The 15,934-nt window shown below is 56.0% G+C and overlaps 1 protein-coding gene across 4 annotated transcripts in view; it reads right to left on the bottom strand.

The window, feature by feature from the left end:
• SEMA6C (semaphorin 6C) overlaps positions 1 to 13,668 on the bottom strand; it is a 92,275-nt gene extending 78,607 nt beyond the window's left edge. For all 4 annotated transcript variants that reach the window (XM_073323013.1, XM_073323016.1, XM_073323015.1 and 1 more), the window contains exon 1: positions 13,536 to 13,668. The gene's annotated coding sequence lies outside the window, so the exon portion shown is untranslated. The remainder of the gene's footprint in view (positions 1 to 13,535) is intronic.
• Between the last annotated feature and the right edge of the window lie 2,266 nt (positions 13,669 to 15,934).

The raw sequence follows: 15,934 nt of genomic DNA, 5'->3' as shown, positions 1-15,934 counted from the left end.
AGGAGGGGGCACAAATCAATCGCTCTGAATCCCCCCCACAGCACTCCCCATCTCTCCCAGCTAGAAATGGGGTGCAACAACCAACGTTAGAATTCTTATCAGTATTAGAGGCTCTAGCCGAGATCAGGGGCCGTCATGCCAGGTGCTACACGGACACATAATAACAGAGATCGGGGCCCCGTTGTGCCAGGTGCTGCCCAGACAGAGTAACTGAGATCAGGGCCCCATTGTGGGGGCGCTGCCCAGACACAGAGTAACCGAGATCAGGGCCCCCCCATGCCGGGTGCTGCATGGACACAGAGTGACCAAGATCGGGGCTCTGTCATGCCAGACGCTGCCCAGACACGAAGTAACCGAGATCAGGGCCCCCTGGTGCCAGGTGCTGCCCAGACACAGAGTGACCGAGATCAGGGCCCTGTCGAGCAGGTCGCTGCCCGGGGAGAGTGAGAGCCAGTTACCGCCCTGAAGAGCTCCCGGTCTCTACAGACACAGGAAGTGCCCTTGTCCCACAGGTGGGGCCTGGAGAGATGGAGCGATTCCTCCAAGGTCACAATTAGAGTCAGCAGCAGAAGCCGGAACGGGCCCCGGATCTGTCCACAAGCCCTTTGTCTGGGCACTAGCCCAAAGCAGCAAGTGACAGTGACCATGCAGGCCCAGGGCCTCGGAGCAGAGGAGCGTGTCAGGGCACCATCCCCACCATGGCTGAGACACCCCTCCCTGCTATCCCCCATCAGCCACAGACGGAGCCCGATTCCCTCACGCCCCCCACCCCCGGGCACACCCCACTGCAAAGCAGGCCTGAAACACCAGCAGAGCAGAGCAGCAGGGCCATCATCTCTGGGGACAAGCCAGGCTCAGCAGGGAGGCTGGAGCCTCAGGGCTGCAAGGTTAGGGAAGGGTGGGGGCTCTGATCAGACCTCACCCACATGGCTGAGTCTCCTCCATGCAGGATGCGGGGGGGGCCTTTCCCCCCTCACCCATCCAGCTCCTCCATCCACCCGTCCCTGTGCCCCAGCCCTCGGCAAAAGCAAGTTCCAGGTTTGTTACAATTGCCCTCTCACCACCCCTTGTCCTCTGTAATGTTGCAGACTTCTGGGTTCTACCCCCAACTCTGGGAAAGGAGTGGGGTCTAGTAGTTAGAGCAAGGGGGGGCTGGGAATCAGGACTCCTGGGTTCTATCCCCGGCTCTGGTAGAGAAGTGGGGTCTAGTGGTTAGAGCAAGGGAGACTGGGAGTCAAGCCTCCTGGGTTCTATTCCCAGCTCTGGGAGGAGAGTGGGGTCTAGTGGTTAAAGCAGATGAACCTGTCCATCAGGACTCCTGGGTTCTCATCTCTATGATTTCCTGTGTGACAGGGAACAAGTTCTTTCCCCTCTGTAAAAGCAGCCAACCCTGCCCGCCGTGGCTGTTTCGCAAGGTGCCAGATAAGCAAAGCCCAGCTGATACCCGCATGACGGGATGCAGTGCTCAAGGCCACACTGGTGCGACTCCACCGTGCCTGTTGTCAGCCTGGCCCGCTCACTCTGCCCCCACACGCAGCCCAAAGGGCCACCAACGCCAACTGCGTGGCTTTCACAGCAGGGCCAGCCCTGGCAACAGGGGTCTGATCACACTGGATACGTCTACACTGCAATTACAGACCCACAGTGCCCATCTCAGGGTTATGAGACCCTCCCACTTTGCGGGGTCTCGGAACCTAGGCTCAGATGTCTCCTTTGCTACCGTTAGCCCCATGAGCCTGAGTCAATTGACCCAGGCTCGGAGACCTGCTGCCGCGGGCTTTTCGTTGCAGTGTAGCCAAAGCCACAGAGACAGGGCCCACAGTGAACCACCGCAGCCCTCACCAGGGCTGGACCGGGGACAACGACCGGAGTGTCTGACTGTAAGAAAACACCTGGCAACTGCAATCCAAATTAGTGCCCTTGGGTTCGATCACCCCACCTCCTCCGGAACCCGCAGCAGGCATCCAAACTCCCCAGGTGCCTCGGGTGTAGCTTAGGTTAAGTAGAAATTAGCCCAACTCGAGCAGTGTGGGAAATTGAGGTCGGTAGTGTGAGAAAGTTAAAAATGAGCTGGAGACAAGGACAAGACCCGAGGGTAAGCTGTGGGTCTGTTTTGGTTATAACTGGTCTCTGCAGGGCTTTTAACGAGTGTTTTTAAGAACTGTGAATGTTTTATTAAACCGCTATCTATAGTGATAGTATGGGAAGGAGACTGGTGCAGATGGACGAGCTGGGGGAGGGAATATCTTTTACTGGACCAATTTCTGTTGGTGAGAGAGACAAGCTTTCAAGCTACACAGGCTCTTCTCCGGGGCTGGAAACGTACTCAGAGAGTCCCAGCGAAATATAAGACGGAACAGATGGTTTAGCGTAAGTAGTGAACACATATTTCTGGAAAAAATGTACCATGAAACCAATGATACACCTGAGACACATGGATGATATTTTCCATGATACGTCCCACAACTTCAACAACCCCCACCCGTCCATTAAACTCTCTCAGGAACACTCCCACACCAGCATCCACTTCCTGGACATCGCAACCAGCTTCCGTAATGGATAGGCTGACCACCTTTCTAATGGCTGGTAACTGGGCCGCCGAGACCCCACCCCTGCCCAGCCTCTTCCCCCAAGACCCCACCCCTGCCCACCTCTTCCCCCAAGGCCTCGCCCCTGCTCCACCCCTTCCCCAGGCCCCACCCCATGCTCCGCCTCTACCCCAACAGCCCCGCCCCTGCACGGCACACCACCGCGAGCCACACCTACCTTCATAGATCCAGTAACCACCCCAAACACACCAAGAAATCTGTTACCTACAGCCAGGGCCTCAGTACCACAGAATATGCTCCAAGGAGAAAGTCTGGGATACACACCTTAACACACGCAAAACCACCTTCACCAAACAAGGACCCTGCACCAGATCGCACCATGGAACGGGGCCACAGTTTGGGCATCAGTGCCCCCCTCACACACTTTTAGGGAGCGTCTGTTGCCCCGTCTGTGACCCACTGACAACCCCACCCAGCTGCTTTCCTCCCCCCTAGGCCTTCAGGGGTGTTAAGGGGCCACTTTACCTCGAATGGCCCCTTGAAACCCAATCTGCCCCACCTTGTATTTAGCTGTGACCCTCAGGACGTTTCCCAGCCCTGAAGAAGAGCTCTGGGGAAGCTCGAGAGCTCATCTCTGTCACCAACAGAAGCTGGTCCAATAAAATATATGCCCTCTCCCACCGTGTCTCTCTGATATCCTGGGCCCCGCACGGCTACAACAGCGCTGCCCACAACGGGTGCAGATGCTATTTCAAATAACGTGTCCCGTAAAGCCCCAATCAGGAGGTGGCGGAAAGGGGACTAGGATGCGGGGCAGTTTGATGTTCATTAGTGGGATGATGGCTTATCACAGGAGTAGTTTTGTTAAAATAGAGGCGCGCTCCAATTAACACGCCAAGGGGGTTACCAGGTGTCCTTCACTCTGTTGTCAGCGGACCGAGCGCCCACCGACCCACTATCTCCTCGGTGGGTGTGAGAATAATTGTTAGTGTGAGCGGGATGCAAACACAGGGGCAGTGTTGTGGAAGCGGTAACTGCCCGGCCTGTTTGCTGACCACCTCATTCTTCTTTGGAACAATGATTGGTTTTCTCATTTAAAGTGTCGGCCTGGCCTCCTCCACTAAATACATCTTCTGTAACCCACCCAGAGGCTCCAACCTGACCTCCGTGTGGGGTTTTATTGCGCCTTTATCTTTAAGGGATTAATACTAATCGGGAATGTTTCAACATCAAGGGCCTGATCCTGCAGCGTGTCGCAGGATCTGATTGCCCCAGTGTCCAATCCCCCTGGAGCTTCAAGGCCTGATCTCTGCCAGTGCCCCCAGCATCTCAAGGATGATCCCCATGCCCCACCTCCTCGTGTGTGTGATCCACGTCTCTTCTACTTGGGCAGCATTTTGCACAGGCAAAAACGATTCCACGAGACGCAGGCCTGCAAAGGGGCCGGATCCCTGGCTGGTGTGAAGCAGCATTGCTCCCTCTGGCCCTGGTTTCTGAAGCCAGGCGCCCTCTCGCCACACTGGATTGCGGACGCAGCCCAGACGCTCCCACAATGGCTCAGTTCCCACCAGCGAAAGCCACCCCCGGCAGCAAGTTCTGCTGGCCATTTCCCGGGGGGGGGGGGGGGGGAAGGGACACGGCAGGGGCTGGGAAAGCGTGAGATTGGGAAAGATTTCCCCCTTCTCCTGCAGTCGGCCCAGCTCTTCCCATGACTCTTAACACAAACATCCCGTCCCTAGCGTGATCGGAGTGTTACAATCATTCATTCCCCGCCCCCATCCCCGGCTTTGCATGGGGAAGCTGGGAACTGAAAGCTGTTATTTCCGTCACACACACGGTAGGCTTGCGCATGTACCTCATTGTTGTGGTAGGGTTGTGAGCACACACTGCAGTTTGTTATTGGAGGGTTGCACACATACCCGGCTGTTATGGTAGGGTTGTGCACAGTGATTTGTTACTGTACCATCACACACAAGCACACACACCCCTTGTTATGGTAGAGTTGTGTACACACAGCAGTTTGTTATTGTAGGGCTACGTACGTGCCAGTCTGCTATTTGCAGGGTTATGCCCATGCAAGCTGGTTACAGAAGCGAAGCCGGTGCCAGGTTGTCATTGTAAATGTAGCAAGTCCTTGTTATTTGAGGGTGTGTGCATGCCAGTTTGTTATTGTAGGGTCGCACACTTGCCCATTTGTTATGGTCCCCTTCTCTCGCCACTGGACCACAACTCTTTCCATACATAGCAACAGGGTCCAAGAGTCTTGATCCCCTGCCCACCAGCTCTAACCCTTAGACCCCACGCCCCTCCCGGAGCCGGCAACAAAAGGAGTCCTGATGGCCCATCTCCCACTGATCTCAGGAGAAGGTTTGGGTGGGGAAAGGGTAAAGCAGGGGTGTTTCCTGTCAAATAGCAAAGCAACCCTGCCATGGGGGCAGGGAATGGGTTCTCAGTCCCCACCCAGTAGAATCCTGGCCCCCACATCTCACCCAAGCTGCTCACCGAGGACAAATATTTAGATGCACATTTGCTTATTTACATTTCCCGCAGCTTGGGGCTGGATCCTGGAAAGCCAAGCACCCCATTCATCTCCACGCCCACCCCAGAGCAGGGAGTGCAGACTGCCAGCGGGCGGTGCCAGGGCTCCCCCCTGCACTGCCCCTCTGGCTGTGGGGGAGCAGAGTGCATGGGGCTGCAGGGTGTCCCTATGGCAGGGGAGCAGGCTCCGCACCCCAAGTCACTCCTGTCTTTCGCTGCCCGTGGGGGGTTGCAGAGGGGTCCTGGGCCGCTCCCCTAGATCCCTGCCTCTGCACACGCACTGCCCCTTCCCCCCACCACCCTGGCCGCTCCTCTGTTCCATTCCTACCCTATAACCGTGCACTAGGATTAACCGGCCCCATTACAATGCAAAATATTTGTATTCACTCCCAGTGCAAAGCCCAGGGGGCAGGGGGGAGGGGGAAATCAATGGGGTGAGGTTGCCCCCTACCCATCTGCAGAGGCCGCTGCCCGAGAGCACATTTGTATTGCATCTAGCACTCTGCCATCTCCCTGAAAGGTCACCCTGATAAGGCTGGAAGGGGGAGCATAATTGTAACCCATGAAGCCGGACTAGAGATCTTTATTTATACGCTGTTTGTGAAAGCCGAAGCGGCAGCATTAGTAGGAGCGATTCCAGCCGCTGCAGCCGGTAATCAGGGCTGGGGGAAATAATCAATTCACTTATTTTAATTTGGGGTTGGTTTTAAAGGCTTGTAAATACCAGAAATGGAGCAAAGCAACGACTTGGCAAGCAACGGAGAGCAGGGTAGGGGCTCATCAGAGGCAACTTTTGTTCATTTAAAAGCTTAAACATGCCAAGACAATTCTGGTCCTTTATTTTTTGCAAGCCAGGATCATGCTGGTCATAACATCCCAGTCTGCAGGTGGTGCCTGAGTGCAGCAGGGCAATAGCTCAGTGGGGTTGGGCCACGCTGCCCCCTGCACGACGTGCAGCTCCTGACACTGCTGCGAAGCGGGTGTGCGGTGGGTAGCGACCCTACCATAACAAAGCAGCATCATAGCCCCACGGCCCACGAGAGGCCCTACAATAACAAACGGGCACCACAGCCCCAGGCCCACGCGAGTACCCTACCGTGTCAAGGCAGCATGCGCAGAGCTTGGCAGTAATGTTGCAGTAGAGCTACCTGCACACGGTGCGAGGCACCAGACCCACATAGCCCAAATGTTGCTCCATTTCCCCCTGCGTTTCTCTGCCCCACAGCTCAGGGACGTAGTGGCAAAGAGCAGCTGCCCCAGCGCTCGTCACAGGGCTGGAGATGCGAAAACCGAGCCAAACGCCAAGGGCGTTCTTCAGGCAAACCTCCCAGCGACCGGATTTGCCCCGAGCGCACCGAAGACCCTACAATAACGAACAACTGGCTGCAGGACAAGACACAGTGCATGCGGGCCAGCATTCCCCAGCCCCCCCTGCACTAACAAACCAGCGCCTCAGGGTCAAACGATAACTCTTGGTTGCCCCAGCCAGCATTTGCAAGAGGCCCTACAATAATAAAGCCAGCGGGTGCTGCAGAGTGCTAGAGAGACCCTGCAACAATAAAGAAGGAGGCGCAGCCCGGCGCCTCGGAGTCACCCAACAACTGTTATAGAGAGCTCCAGCCGCTCAGTGCAGATCTCAACTGGAGGCTCTTTGGAGCAAGGACTATCTCTTTGTTCTGTGTGTGTACAGCACCTAGCGCCACAAGGTTCTGGTCCAGGACTGGGGCGCCTATGAGCTACTGTAATACTCCATATAAATAATGTACAGCGCCTAGCACACTGGGATACGGGTCCAGGACAGTAGCTCCTAGACATTATCATAATACATCTAATAGCAATAAAAAGGAGAGTGTCCAGTGGTCCTGGGAGTGCCTGGGAGCTACCATAATACACCTAATTTCAATACAAATGTACAGCACCTAGCACAATAGGGTCCTGGTCCCTGACTGGGGCTCCTAATTGCTACCATAATACATCTAATAAATAAGAATAATAATAGTTATAAAGCTGGTGTGTACAGCAAAGCAGTCACCGGCGACCCCACAGAATCAAAGCAACACAGAGAGTCCAGCGTTACCAGCGCCACTCCATGCTAAAATTCTCAAGCATGCGGCCCAGCAGTCACCTGAGACCCTACAATAACAAACCAGCACGTAAACAAAAGACAGAGAGGAGGAATCATGTCAGGGTGCTCTGTTTGCAGCCTGAGGCACGCGGGCTATAATTAACAGCCGAAGGAAATATATTATATATATATATATATATATATATATATATATATATATATATATATATTAGAAATAAAAATAGATGATGGATCTTGTGCCAGGGCCCCAAGCGGAGGAACCAACCCATAGTTTTCCAGAGGAACAAGAGAGGGCGCCTCTTGTGAATGGAAATCTCTGCTCGGCTCTTTCCATCCTTGAGCTCCAAGCGGGGCATGGGATTTGATCTCACAATGGACGCCCTGGGGGAGGAAAGGCCAAGCCCGGTTATTGACCAAAGCTCTGTCACCTGGTGAATGTGGGAGGACAGTGGGTCGATCTCTCCTGTGTCTCCTTGGGCTAGGAGCTGCAGTTATCTCGGGGCCGGGAGGAGGGGGAGAGACAAACACCCCGACCTCCGCAGGAGAGTGAGGACCTGGGTTTGTGGCGTCCCAGCACACCTCGCTGTTTTGTTAGCATGCTGGTAATCGGCACTCATAAGAGACCCTACAATAACAAACCAGCATGCATGGCCCGATGGCCCAGGAGCAACCCGATCATTACAAACCAGCATACACAGAGAATTACCAGGTGGGATCACATTTAGTATAGCCCAGTATAGCCAGTGACCACAATCAGCTGCGTCAAAGCAAGAAACCCTGCAGCTGATTCCGGTCACTGGCTATACTGGGCCAGGTGGATCTGCAACAGCTGCAAGAAACCCTGCAGCCATGGGATAGCCTGTCCCCAGGGAAAGGCCCCTTGTGGCGCACCCAAAAACAAGCACACCCGACAAAAACAAACCAGCACACGCAGCCCCAGCCCCACGGGGGCCCGACAATGACAGGGCAGCATACGGCCCCACCTGTACAATGAGCAGTGTTTCATAAAACTGCTCACAGTCCAGGAGTCAGTTCCTCTCTCACTGATGCGCAGCCACTTCTGGGGTGGAGCACCACCACTGCTTAACCCTTAAAACACCCACAGTGCTAACAGCTCTCAGGGGGGACATTTTTCATCCTTCCAGCCATCTCTAAATGCTTTACATGGGCGGGTAAGTATCATTATGTTCTTTTCACAGGTGGGGAAACTGAGGCATGGGGAATGACTTCCCTGGGGTCACTAGGCTGGTCAAGACCAGGAACAGAACCGAGGAGTCCAGTGCCTCAGCTGCTGCACTGCATCACATCCCCCTTTCCTCCCCCAGATCTGTCCCAATGGTTCCTCGCCTGCCCATTTGGGACAGGAAGTGAAGAAAAATGCTGTTTCTAATGGAAACCACAAAGGGGTGGAGGAGGGGGATTTGCACAGGAGAACTGAATTCCCTTCCCTGGAGCAGGAAGGGCTCAGAGCTTATGCCAAAGGCTCCTATACACTAAGCCAGGGAGCGTTCGGCTGTACAAAGGGCTCTGGGATGCAGGCTAAGGAGATGGCCCCAGGGCCCGTGCTGCTGTTTGTGATCCTGGTGAAGAGGCAATCACGGGACCAGAGCGCTGGGGAAATCAGTCGTTACCAGGCATGTCCATCCACACATGGCTGTGTCACCCCATCCTGCCAGGGTGCAGGCCCCAAATGCGGCAGAGAGATTCTGCCCCAGGGGCCAGGGAGAACTGGCTGGCCTGAGCGTGGGAGATGCAGCGTCCCTCAGCCTCCAAGAGAGGGCGCTGTTCTGCACCCCTCTGCGTGAAACGAGTTTGCTGGGTCTCAGTCCCAGGCCCAATGAGCCGCGTGGCCAGGCGGATGGCAACTGACGCCACCCTGCTTGGCATTCACTGGTCTCCTTGGTGAAAGGCCCAGGGCAGAATGGGTCACGATCACAAGCCTGACTCCCCTCTAGAGAGTTGGTGCCTTCAGGGCAGGGCAAAGAGAGTGGGAGAGAGATGCTTCCTCAGCTGTCCCTGATTGGTGGAGTGAGAGTCTCCAGGGCTGCCAAACCGGCAGTCACCCCAACTTCAGAGATGGGGGGAGGGCTGTTAAACCAGCTTGTTCTAGTCTAATAACAGCTGATTTCCACAGCTCTAATTGCCAATCAAGAGATTGAACAGCCCCCCTAACAGGAAGATGGGGCTGGCAAGACAGAGTGAGTCTCAGGGGGTCTCTCAGCCAATCCCCACGTCCGGTTGTAATCCCTGACGGGCTCAGGGGGCAGGGAGGGGATATTTCCAGCTCCCCACCCCTGGCCTGAATACACCAGGAGCTGTGATCTTAGAGGGCCGGAGGGGGGAGAATCCCTGCCCCCCATACACTGGCTGGCTCTGATCAGGGCTGGAAGGGCACCCCCAGCCCCTCACCTGCTCCTCCAGAGCCTCTTCCCATCTTTTATTGTTCATAATAACTAAAGGGAGGTTGGGGGAGGGGCGGGAGCGGCTCCACGTCCTGAATTTCCAGTGTGAGAGAGAGATCCCTGCAGAGAGCCACAATGCAAGAGCCGGAATCCGGGGCTGCGTCCCTAGGACTCAGCCGGCTCTCATCCTGCCAACGCCGCGCCAACCCATGCTGCACCTCCCAGCCCTTCAGCAACAGAGGGCAGGGGGGCAGCATGGTGCCTACACTACAGCAGGAATTAGGCGTCACCCTGGCCAGGGATCCGCAGCCCCACGGCAGGTCTGTGCTGGGATCCGTCTGCGTCCGGGCAGGGGGCAGGGTAGGGGGTGGAATGTGTGGGGCATAGGAAGCAGATCTCCTCCCCACTCTTGCCCACCTGGATGGGGAGGGATCACATATACATACACGCACGCACCCGGGGCGCCATGATTTCCCAGCCCCTTATGCCCCACCACCAGCGGTAACTCCACAAAGTTACTGCAGCCTCAGAGCTTTGCCACAGAAGGGAGCGACTTCTCCCTCCCCACACCTCACCCCCTAAGTTGTTCCTTGGGCTCCCAACAGATCAAGATCTAGAGGGTCCTGACACTCAAGCTAAGCTCCCACTGATGCTCCATAGCAGCTCTAACGTGAGCAGTACAGGGCCAATGACACACAGTCGAGGCATTCCCATTCTATCCAGCAGAGGGCAGTCTCTCCACCAGTTCATAACAAGACATAATGCTCCTCTCTCTGGTGTCTCCTAGAATACATTTCATACCTCCACAGGCTAATGGGATTTGGGATCCATGTAATATGATTCGCAGTCACAGCATAACCTGCTTCCTACTGACATGGTGCAAAACACCTCAGAGTCACTCTAACTTTCCATTAGGAATAATATGGGCTATTACATGTAAGAGAGCAGTGCTTAGACACCCAAACTGAAAGTAGGGCCCCATTGTGTCTGGTGCTGCACAGACATAGGGGCAGAGACAGTCCCTGCCCCCAAAGAGCTCACAGTCTGAAGAGATAAAGAGCAGGGGGAGAAACTGAGGCACAGAAATGGGACACAACTGATCTAAAATCATCCAGCAGGCTAGTGGTAAAGCCAGGCTTAAAACCCAGGCATCCTGAGTTCCAGCTTGCATCCTACCCACTATATTCCATTGGAAGATTTGGAACAAAAAACCCCTTTCAGCATCTCACGCCTTCGTGAAAGGGAATGCCCACCCCCGCAGAGCTCTAGCCATGAATTTCTGCCCTCTCTGAGCTCGCAACCTGTCCCGGGTTGCTCTTCGTCAGCAAATCACTTTGGACAAATTGGTTTTGGCCGCCAGCCTTGCTTTCAGATGGTTCCCTTCTGCCATCTGAGGTGTGCAGTTGGGCACCTCTGAATCACATGGTGTCGCAGCTCCCCCTGATTGGAAGACTGAATGCTTGAGGAGCTGCTAATTGGTGGCTCTAAAAACCATGGAACTCGGACTGCGTGAACTTTTTTCACACCTTTCCAGTTGCTGAGCAAATGTCTGTACAGTCTCTGGGACAATGGGGATCCGGTCCCTATCTGGGGCTCCTAAATGATACCATAATCCACCTAATAGCAATAAAAATGTACAGCGCCTGGCACAGCAGAGTCCTGGTCCATGTCTGCAGGCTCTCACACGCTACCATAATCCAGATAGCAAATAACCACAATTACAGCCTCGTGCATCACAGTGAAACCTACACAATGCTTTTGTTTACACCTCACGGGCCAAACCTGGGGCGTAGCATGAGGGACTGGAGAAGAGAGTGTGACACCCGGGGCTCAGGAGCTCAAGGAGCCTGATTCAGTCTGACTGCCCCATCGGAAGCAGCCCCATGATGGGAGCTTCCGCTTTCCTTCTCGCGTTAGAGCCCATTCCTCTTAAACAGGAGTAACCGAGGCTGGATGCGCACGGCGCTGTACAAATGCAGTCCCAAGGAATCTCGCTCCCTCAAGCCAGTGCCACCCCCCTCGGTGTGCCAGGCATGGCATTATCGGCGGAGAACAGCTTCCGAATCCGACACTGCAACCTGCCGCCACCAAGTTATTAAGGAAACGAGTGAGGATCTGTTCCAGCCCTCGCCTCTGACACAACACGCAGGGCCCTTCGTGCAAAGAGTTGACTCCTTTCCAGGCCTCACAGGCAATGTCACAGGTGTCGTCCTCCCCGACGCCCAGCTGCCAACACTAGTGTGGCAGCAGGCGGGAGGGGAAGGAGCGGTTGGAAAGGGTTAAAAAAACCAGAAGAGATTGTTTTTGTTTTTCCAGGACGGATTTCCACATGCACCATTCAGAGGATCTGAAATTAAATCTGAGCCTGCGGAGAGAGGAGTTTTATTGTGCCACTGGGTTGCAATCTGGGAGCAAATCCATGATCCTGGCATTTAGCGGGAGGGAAAGAGTCAGTTCCACCGTTGATTTCAGGATCCCCCAAAATACCATCTCCCCGCCCCCCCATTCCCCTCCCCGATTGAGACCAATGAGAACAGGGCACTAAAGGAATTTCTCCTTCCAAGGTTTCCAAAGCAGCCATCGGACCCCGAATGAATTTCACTGAGCCCCCTGCCCCTTCCAGCAGCAGCCACCCTGCAATCCCCGGGGTGCCAGATCCCCGGTTTGGGGGGGGGGGAGAACACGGACACCCAGATGGCTCTGTCCACTGCAGCAGCCTGGCTCGCAGACCACGCCGAGCCTCGCTAGCTGCCCAAACGGGCAGGGGTCCGAGCCAGGGCAGCGGATTAAAATAAACTTGCGCTTGCAAAACAGGAGGGGGATTGAATTCCCCTCACCCCTCCGCCCCATATCAGGGGGCCCCCGGGGCTCTTTTCGCCCCCACGCTACCGTGCTGAACGGCAACACCCGGGGCATAAAAATAATGAATAAACTGCAAACTTTCCAGCCAGCCTCCCTGCCTGCGAGCCGGGCTTCTGCACACGCGGCTCGCCGCCGCTCCTGGTGCTGGGGAAACGTGCCGTCACCACAATTCACCAGGGTTGTCTGTATTTGTGTCGGGAAGGGATGGGGGGGGGCAGCCCTGGGCGAAGCGGGGTACCCCTGACAGCTTGTTTGGGGGGGAGGGAGTCTGTCCCCTATAAACGCACCGTCTCCTACAACAGCCCCCCTAGCGCTGGCTTTAGTCCTTGGTGATGCAAAGTGCCGGGTCCCCTTTGCCCGGCCGGTGGGCTCGCCAACTCCCGTGGGACCCCCGGGATCACGGACCCGCACGCCCGGCGTCGCCTAAGCATCCTGGGGGGAAAGAGGGGTGCACCCTGCCGACCCAGCCAGCGCTCCGGCACCACCACCCCCGGCACCCCCCGCTCTAGGAGCAGGTGAGAAGCCACCTCCAGCAGGGGGCAGATTTCCAGGCCAGCAGCAGCCGCTCAATCTCCCCCCCTGCCGCCCCCCCAAGAGCTCGGCTCAGAGACAGCCTCCCAGCTGTGTGAGCCTTGGCTGCAACCCACTGGTTTCCAAACAAGACTTCTTGGACACAGGATGCGAGCCGCTTGCCAAGCAATCCCCCCTCCCCCATGCAATTACTCCCCCCTCCCGTGTCCTCGCCCCCCCATTGCTGCCCCCCACCCCCAAGACAAACAGGGGCTTCCGTTTGCAGTGTCAACGCGCGCACCTCCCCGCCCAGGTGGGTTGCCTCCCCCCATTTGCAGAACAGAGACACACAAACACACATCCAGGCTGAACCCCCCCGGCTCCGATCGCCGCCCCCCCACCCCCGCCTTTGGGAGAAGTTTCACGCCACGGAGCAAGTCAAATCGCTAACTCCGGACACCCCCCCGCCCCGGGCAGGGCAGGCTCCGCTCAGCCCCGGGCACAGGCAGCCGGGGCTGGCTCCTTGCACGACCCCAGCCCCCGACTCCCGATCCTGGCAGGGAAGCAGCCCCCCGCCGCCGCTCTTACCTCCGATCCCTGCAGCCCCGGCTGAGGCCGCCCCGTCCGGGGCCCGATCCCCTGGCGTGCGGGGAGCTGGCGCCCCGCAGCCGAGTTATAATCCGGCCCTGCGCCCCGACGGCCGAGGCGGGGGATAACAAAGCCCTGCCTGCCACGGGCTCGCCGCTCAACGCCCAGCCGGCCCTCCCCCGGCAGCCAGCGCCAATCTCCGCGCAGCCCTTGCCGCTCCCCTCCCCCGGCCCAGCCCAGAGTCCTCCCCCTGCTCCCGGCCTTGGCAGCAGCCAGCGCCGCTCCCCGGCAGCCGGCGGGGAGAGGAAGGGGGAAGCCAGGGGGAGCGAGCCCGGGCTGTAGGCCCGTCCCCAGGGTGGTGCCCATGGCCCCGAGGGAGAGGGGGAGGAAAGGGAGGAGAAGGGATCAAGGAGAAGGAGGAAAAGACCCGAGGAGAAGAAGGGAGGAGAGGAAAGACGGGCCAGGGAGGATGGAAAGGGGGCCAGGAGGTGTTGGCCTTCGGTGCAGCCCCGTGAAAAGTTCTCCCTCGCCCCAGAAGCGCCACGTTTCTGCTCCCCGGCAATATTCCACCGTTTCGGAATTTCCTCTTGTCCCCAGTGCGAGAGAAAGGGGGACGTTTCCCCTCCAACGGGGCGTCGGAGCCGTCGAACTGCCCATCCAGGCCGAGGGCCCGAGGGAAGCGAAACCCCCTTTCCGTCGGTTTTGCGGGCGAGATTGCCCCGTTCCCGCCAGCCCTTCTGTGCGGGGTTGTCCCCCAGCGGTGCTGAGCCCCCGGGGAGTGGCTGGGACTCCTGGAGCCGCTCAGCGATGGCCCAGCTGCGTCAGGGTCAATGCCAGTCCACAAACATGTGTGAAATGCATTCTCCCCGGGTGCCCTAGGCTATTGACCCAGGTTTTGAAAAGCTTTTATCCCAGGGCCTTGTCTTCACTGGGAAACAGGGTGTTTGGACCCATGTTAAAACCCAAGTGTAGACAGGGCAGTGTGTATTTTAACATGTCTTAAGCCACTTGGAGCCAGCCCTAGAGGGGAGCCTACAGTGTAGCACGACCAGCTAACTTGTTAAAGCTCCGGCTTGTCTTCTCTGCCCTGGGGCTAAAATCCTGGCTCCAATGAGTACAGGTGAGGTTTGCCATTGACTTCGGTGGGGTTAGGATTGTAACATGCGTTGGCTAATATATGTCAGCTAACATGTGAGTTAATACAGACCAGCTAACACATGTTAGTAAATACATGCCAGCTGACATGTGTTAGCTAATACATCCCAGCTACCGTGTGTTAATTAATACGTGCCAGCTGACATGTGTTAGCTAATACATCCCAGCTACCGTGTGTTAATTAATACGTGCCAGCTACCGTGTGTTAATTAATACGTGCCAGCTGACATATGTTAGTTCATGCATGTCAGATCACATGTTAATATACGTCCGCTAATGTGTTAATTAATACACGCCAGTTAACGTTAGTTAATGCATGTCAGATAATGTTAATACATGCCAGCTAACATGCTAGTTAATACATGCCAGGTAATGTGTGTTAGATAATACATGCCAGCTAACACATGCTAATGAACACAGATCAGCTGCCACATTAGTTAATTCATGTTTGCTAACATGTGTTAGTTAATACACACCAACTAACACGTTAAAACCACACCTGCTTCCTAGTGTAAACATGGTTGTAGTGAAGACACACTCTCTCTCTCTCTCCCTGATGCGTGTGCAAACACCCACACCCACACTTTCTACCCCAAGTTAGACTTGAGGCTGTGCTAGCCAGAAAACAACTTGTGGGAGGACTCATTATCTCCGCAGAGAAATGGGCAAGCAGCAGAGAGTGTGTGGAAACCCAGCCCCCCCCCCCGCCCTCCCCCACGCTGCTTTAAAAGGACAAGACTGCAAAGCTGGCTTGGGCTGGCTTGGCAAGATGTTGGCACTGCCCAAGCTCTTCTGCAGAGAGACACCTGCCCAGGTAGCAAGGAAATGCATGGCTAGAACGTGTTCTTCTAGCACAGCTCTTCCTGGTGCACAGAGGAGTCCCGGTTTAGTGCCACACGACGGGAGGCCACAAATGGTGCACTTGAGGGTGTGGGGAATAAACACACAACAAATCTTGTGCTAAGTAAAACATCTGTCACTCCAAGAAGCATTTGGGTGCTAATTAGCCAATTATTTCTCTCTCTATCTCTTTTTTTTTTAAAGTGTAGCATCAGTAACGGGGGCGGGTGGGGGGAGGAATTGAATAAATAAAAATATGTGACGCTCCTGCCCCCGATAAACAGGGGCCTGCACAAAGGGGGGGGCCAAGCAGGGGCCTGGGCCCCCCCAAGAATCAGCGGGGGCCCAGAACTCCTCCAGCCCTGGGGCCATGGTGGCGAGAGCGGGCTCCTCCAGCCCCTGGG

This window comes from Lepidochelys kempii, chromosome 24 (assembly GCF_965140265.1).
Source record: "Lepidochelys kempii isolate rLepKem1 chromosome 24, rLepKem1.hap2, whole genome shotgun sequence".
Lineage (NCBI taxonomy): Eukaryota > Metazoa > Chordata > Testudines > Cheloniidae > Lepidochelys > Lepidochelys kempii.
Note: the sequence above shows the minus strand (reverse complement) of the source record. Positions and strands in the feature narration are given on the sequence as shown.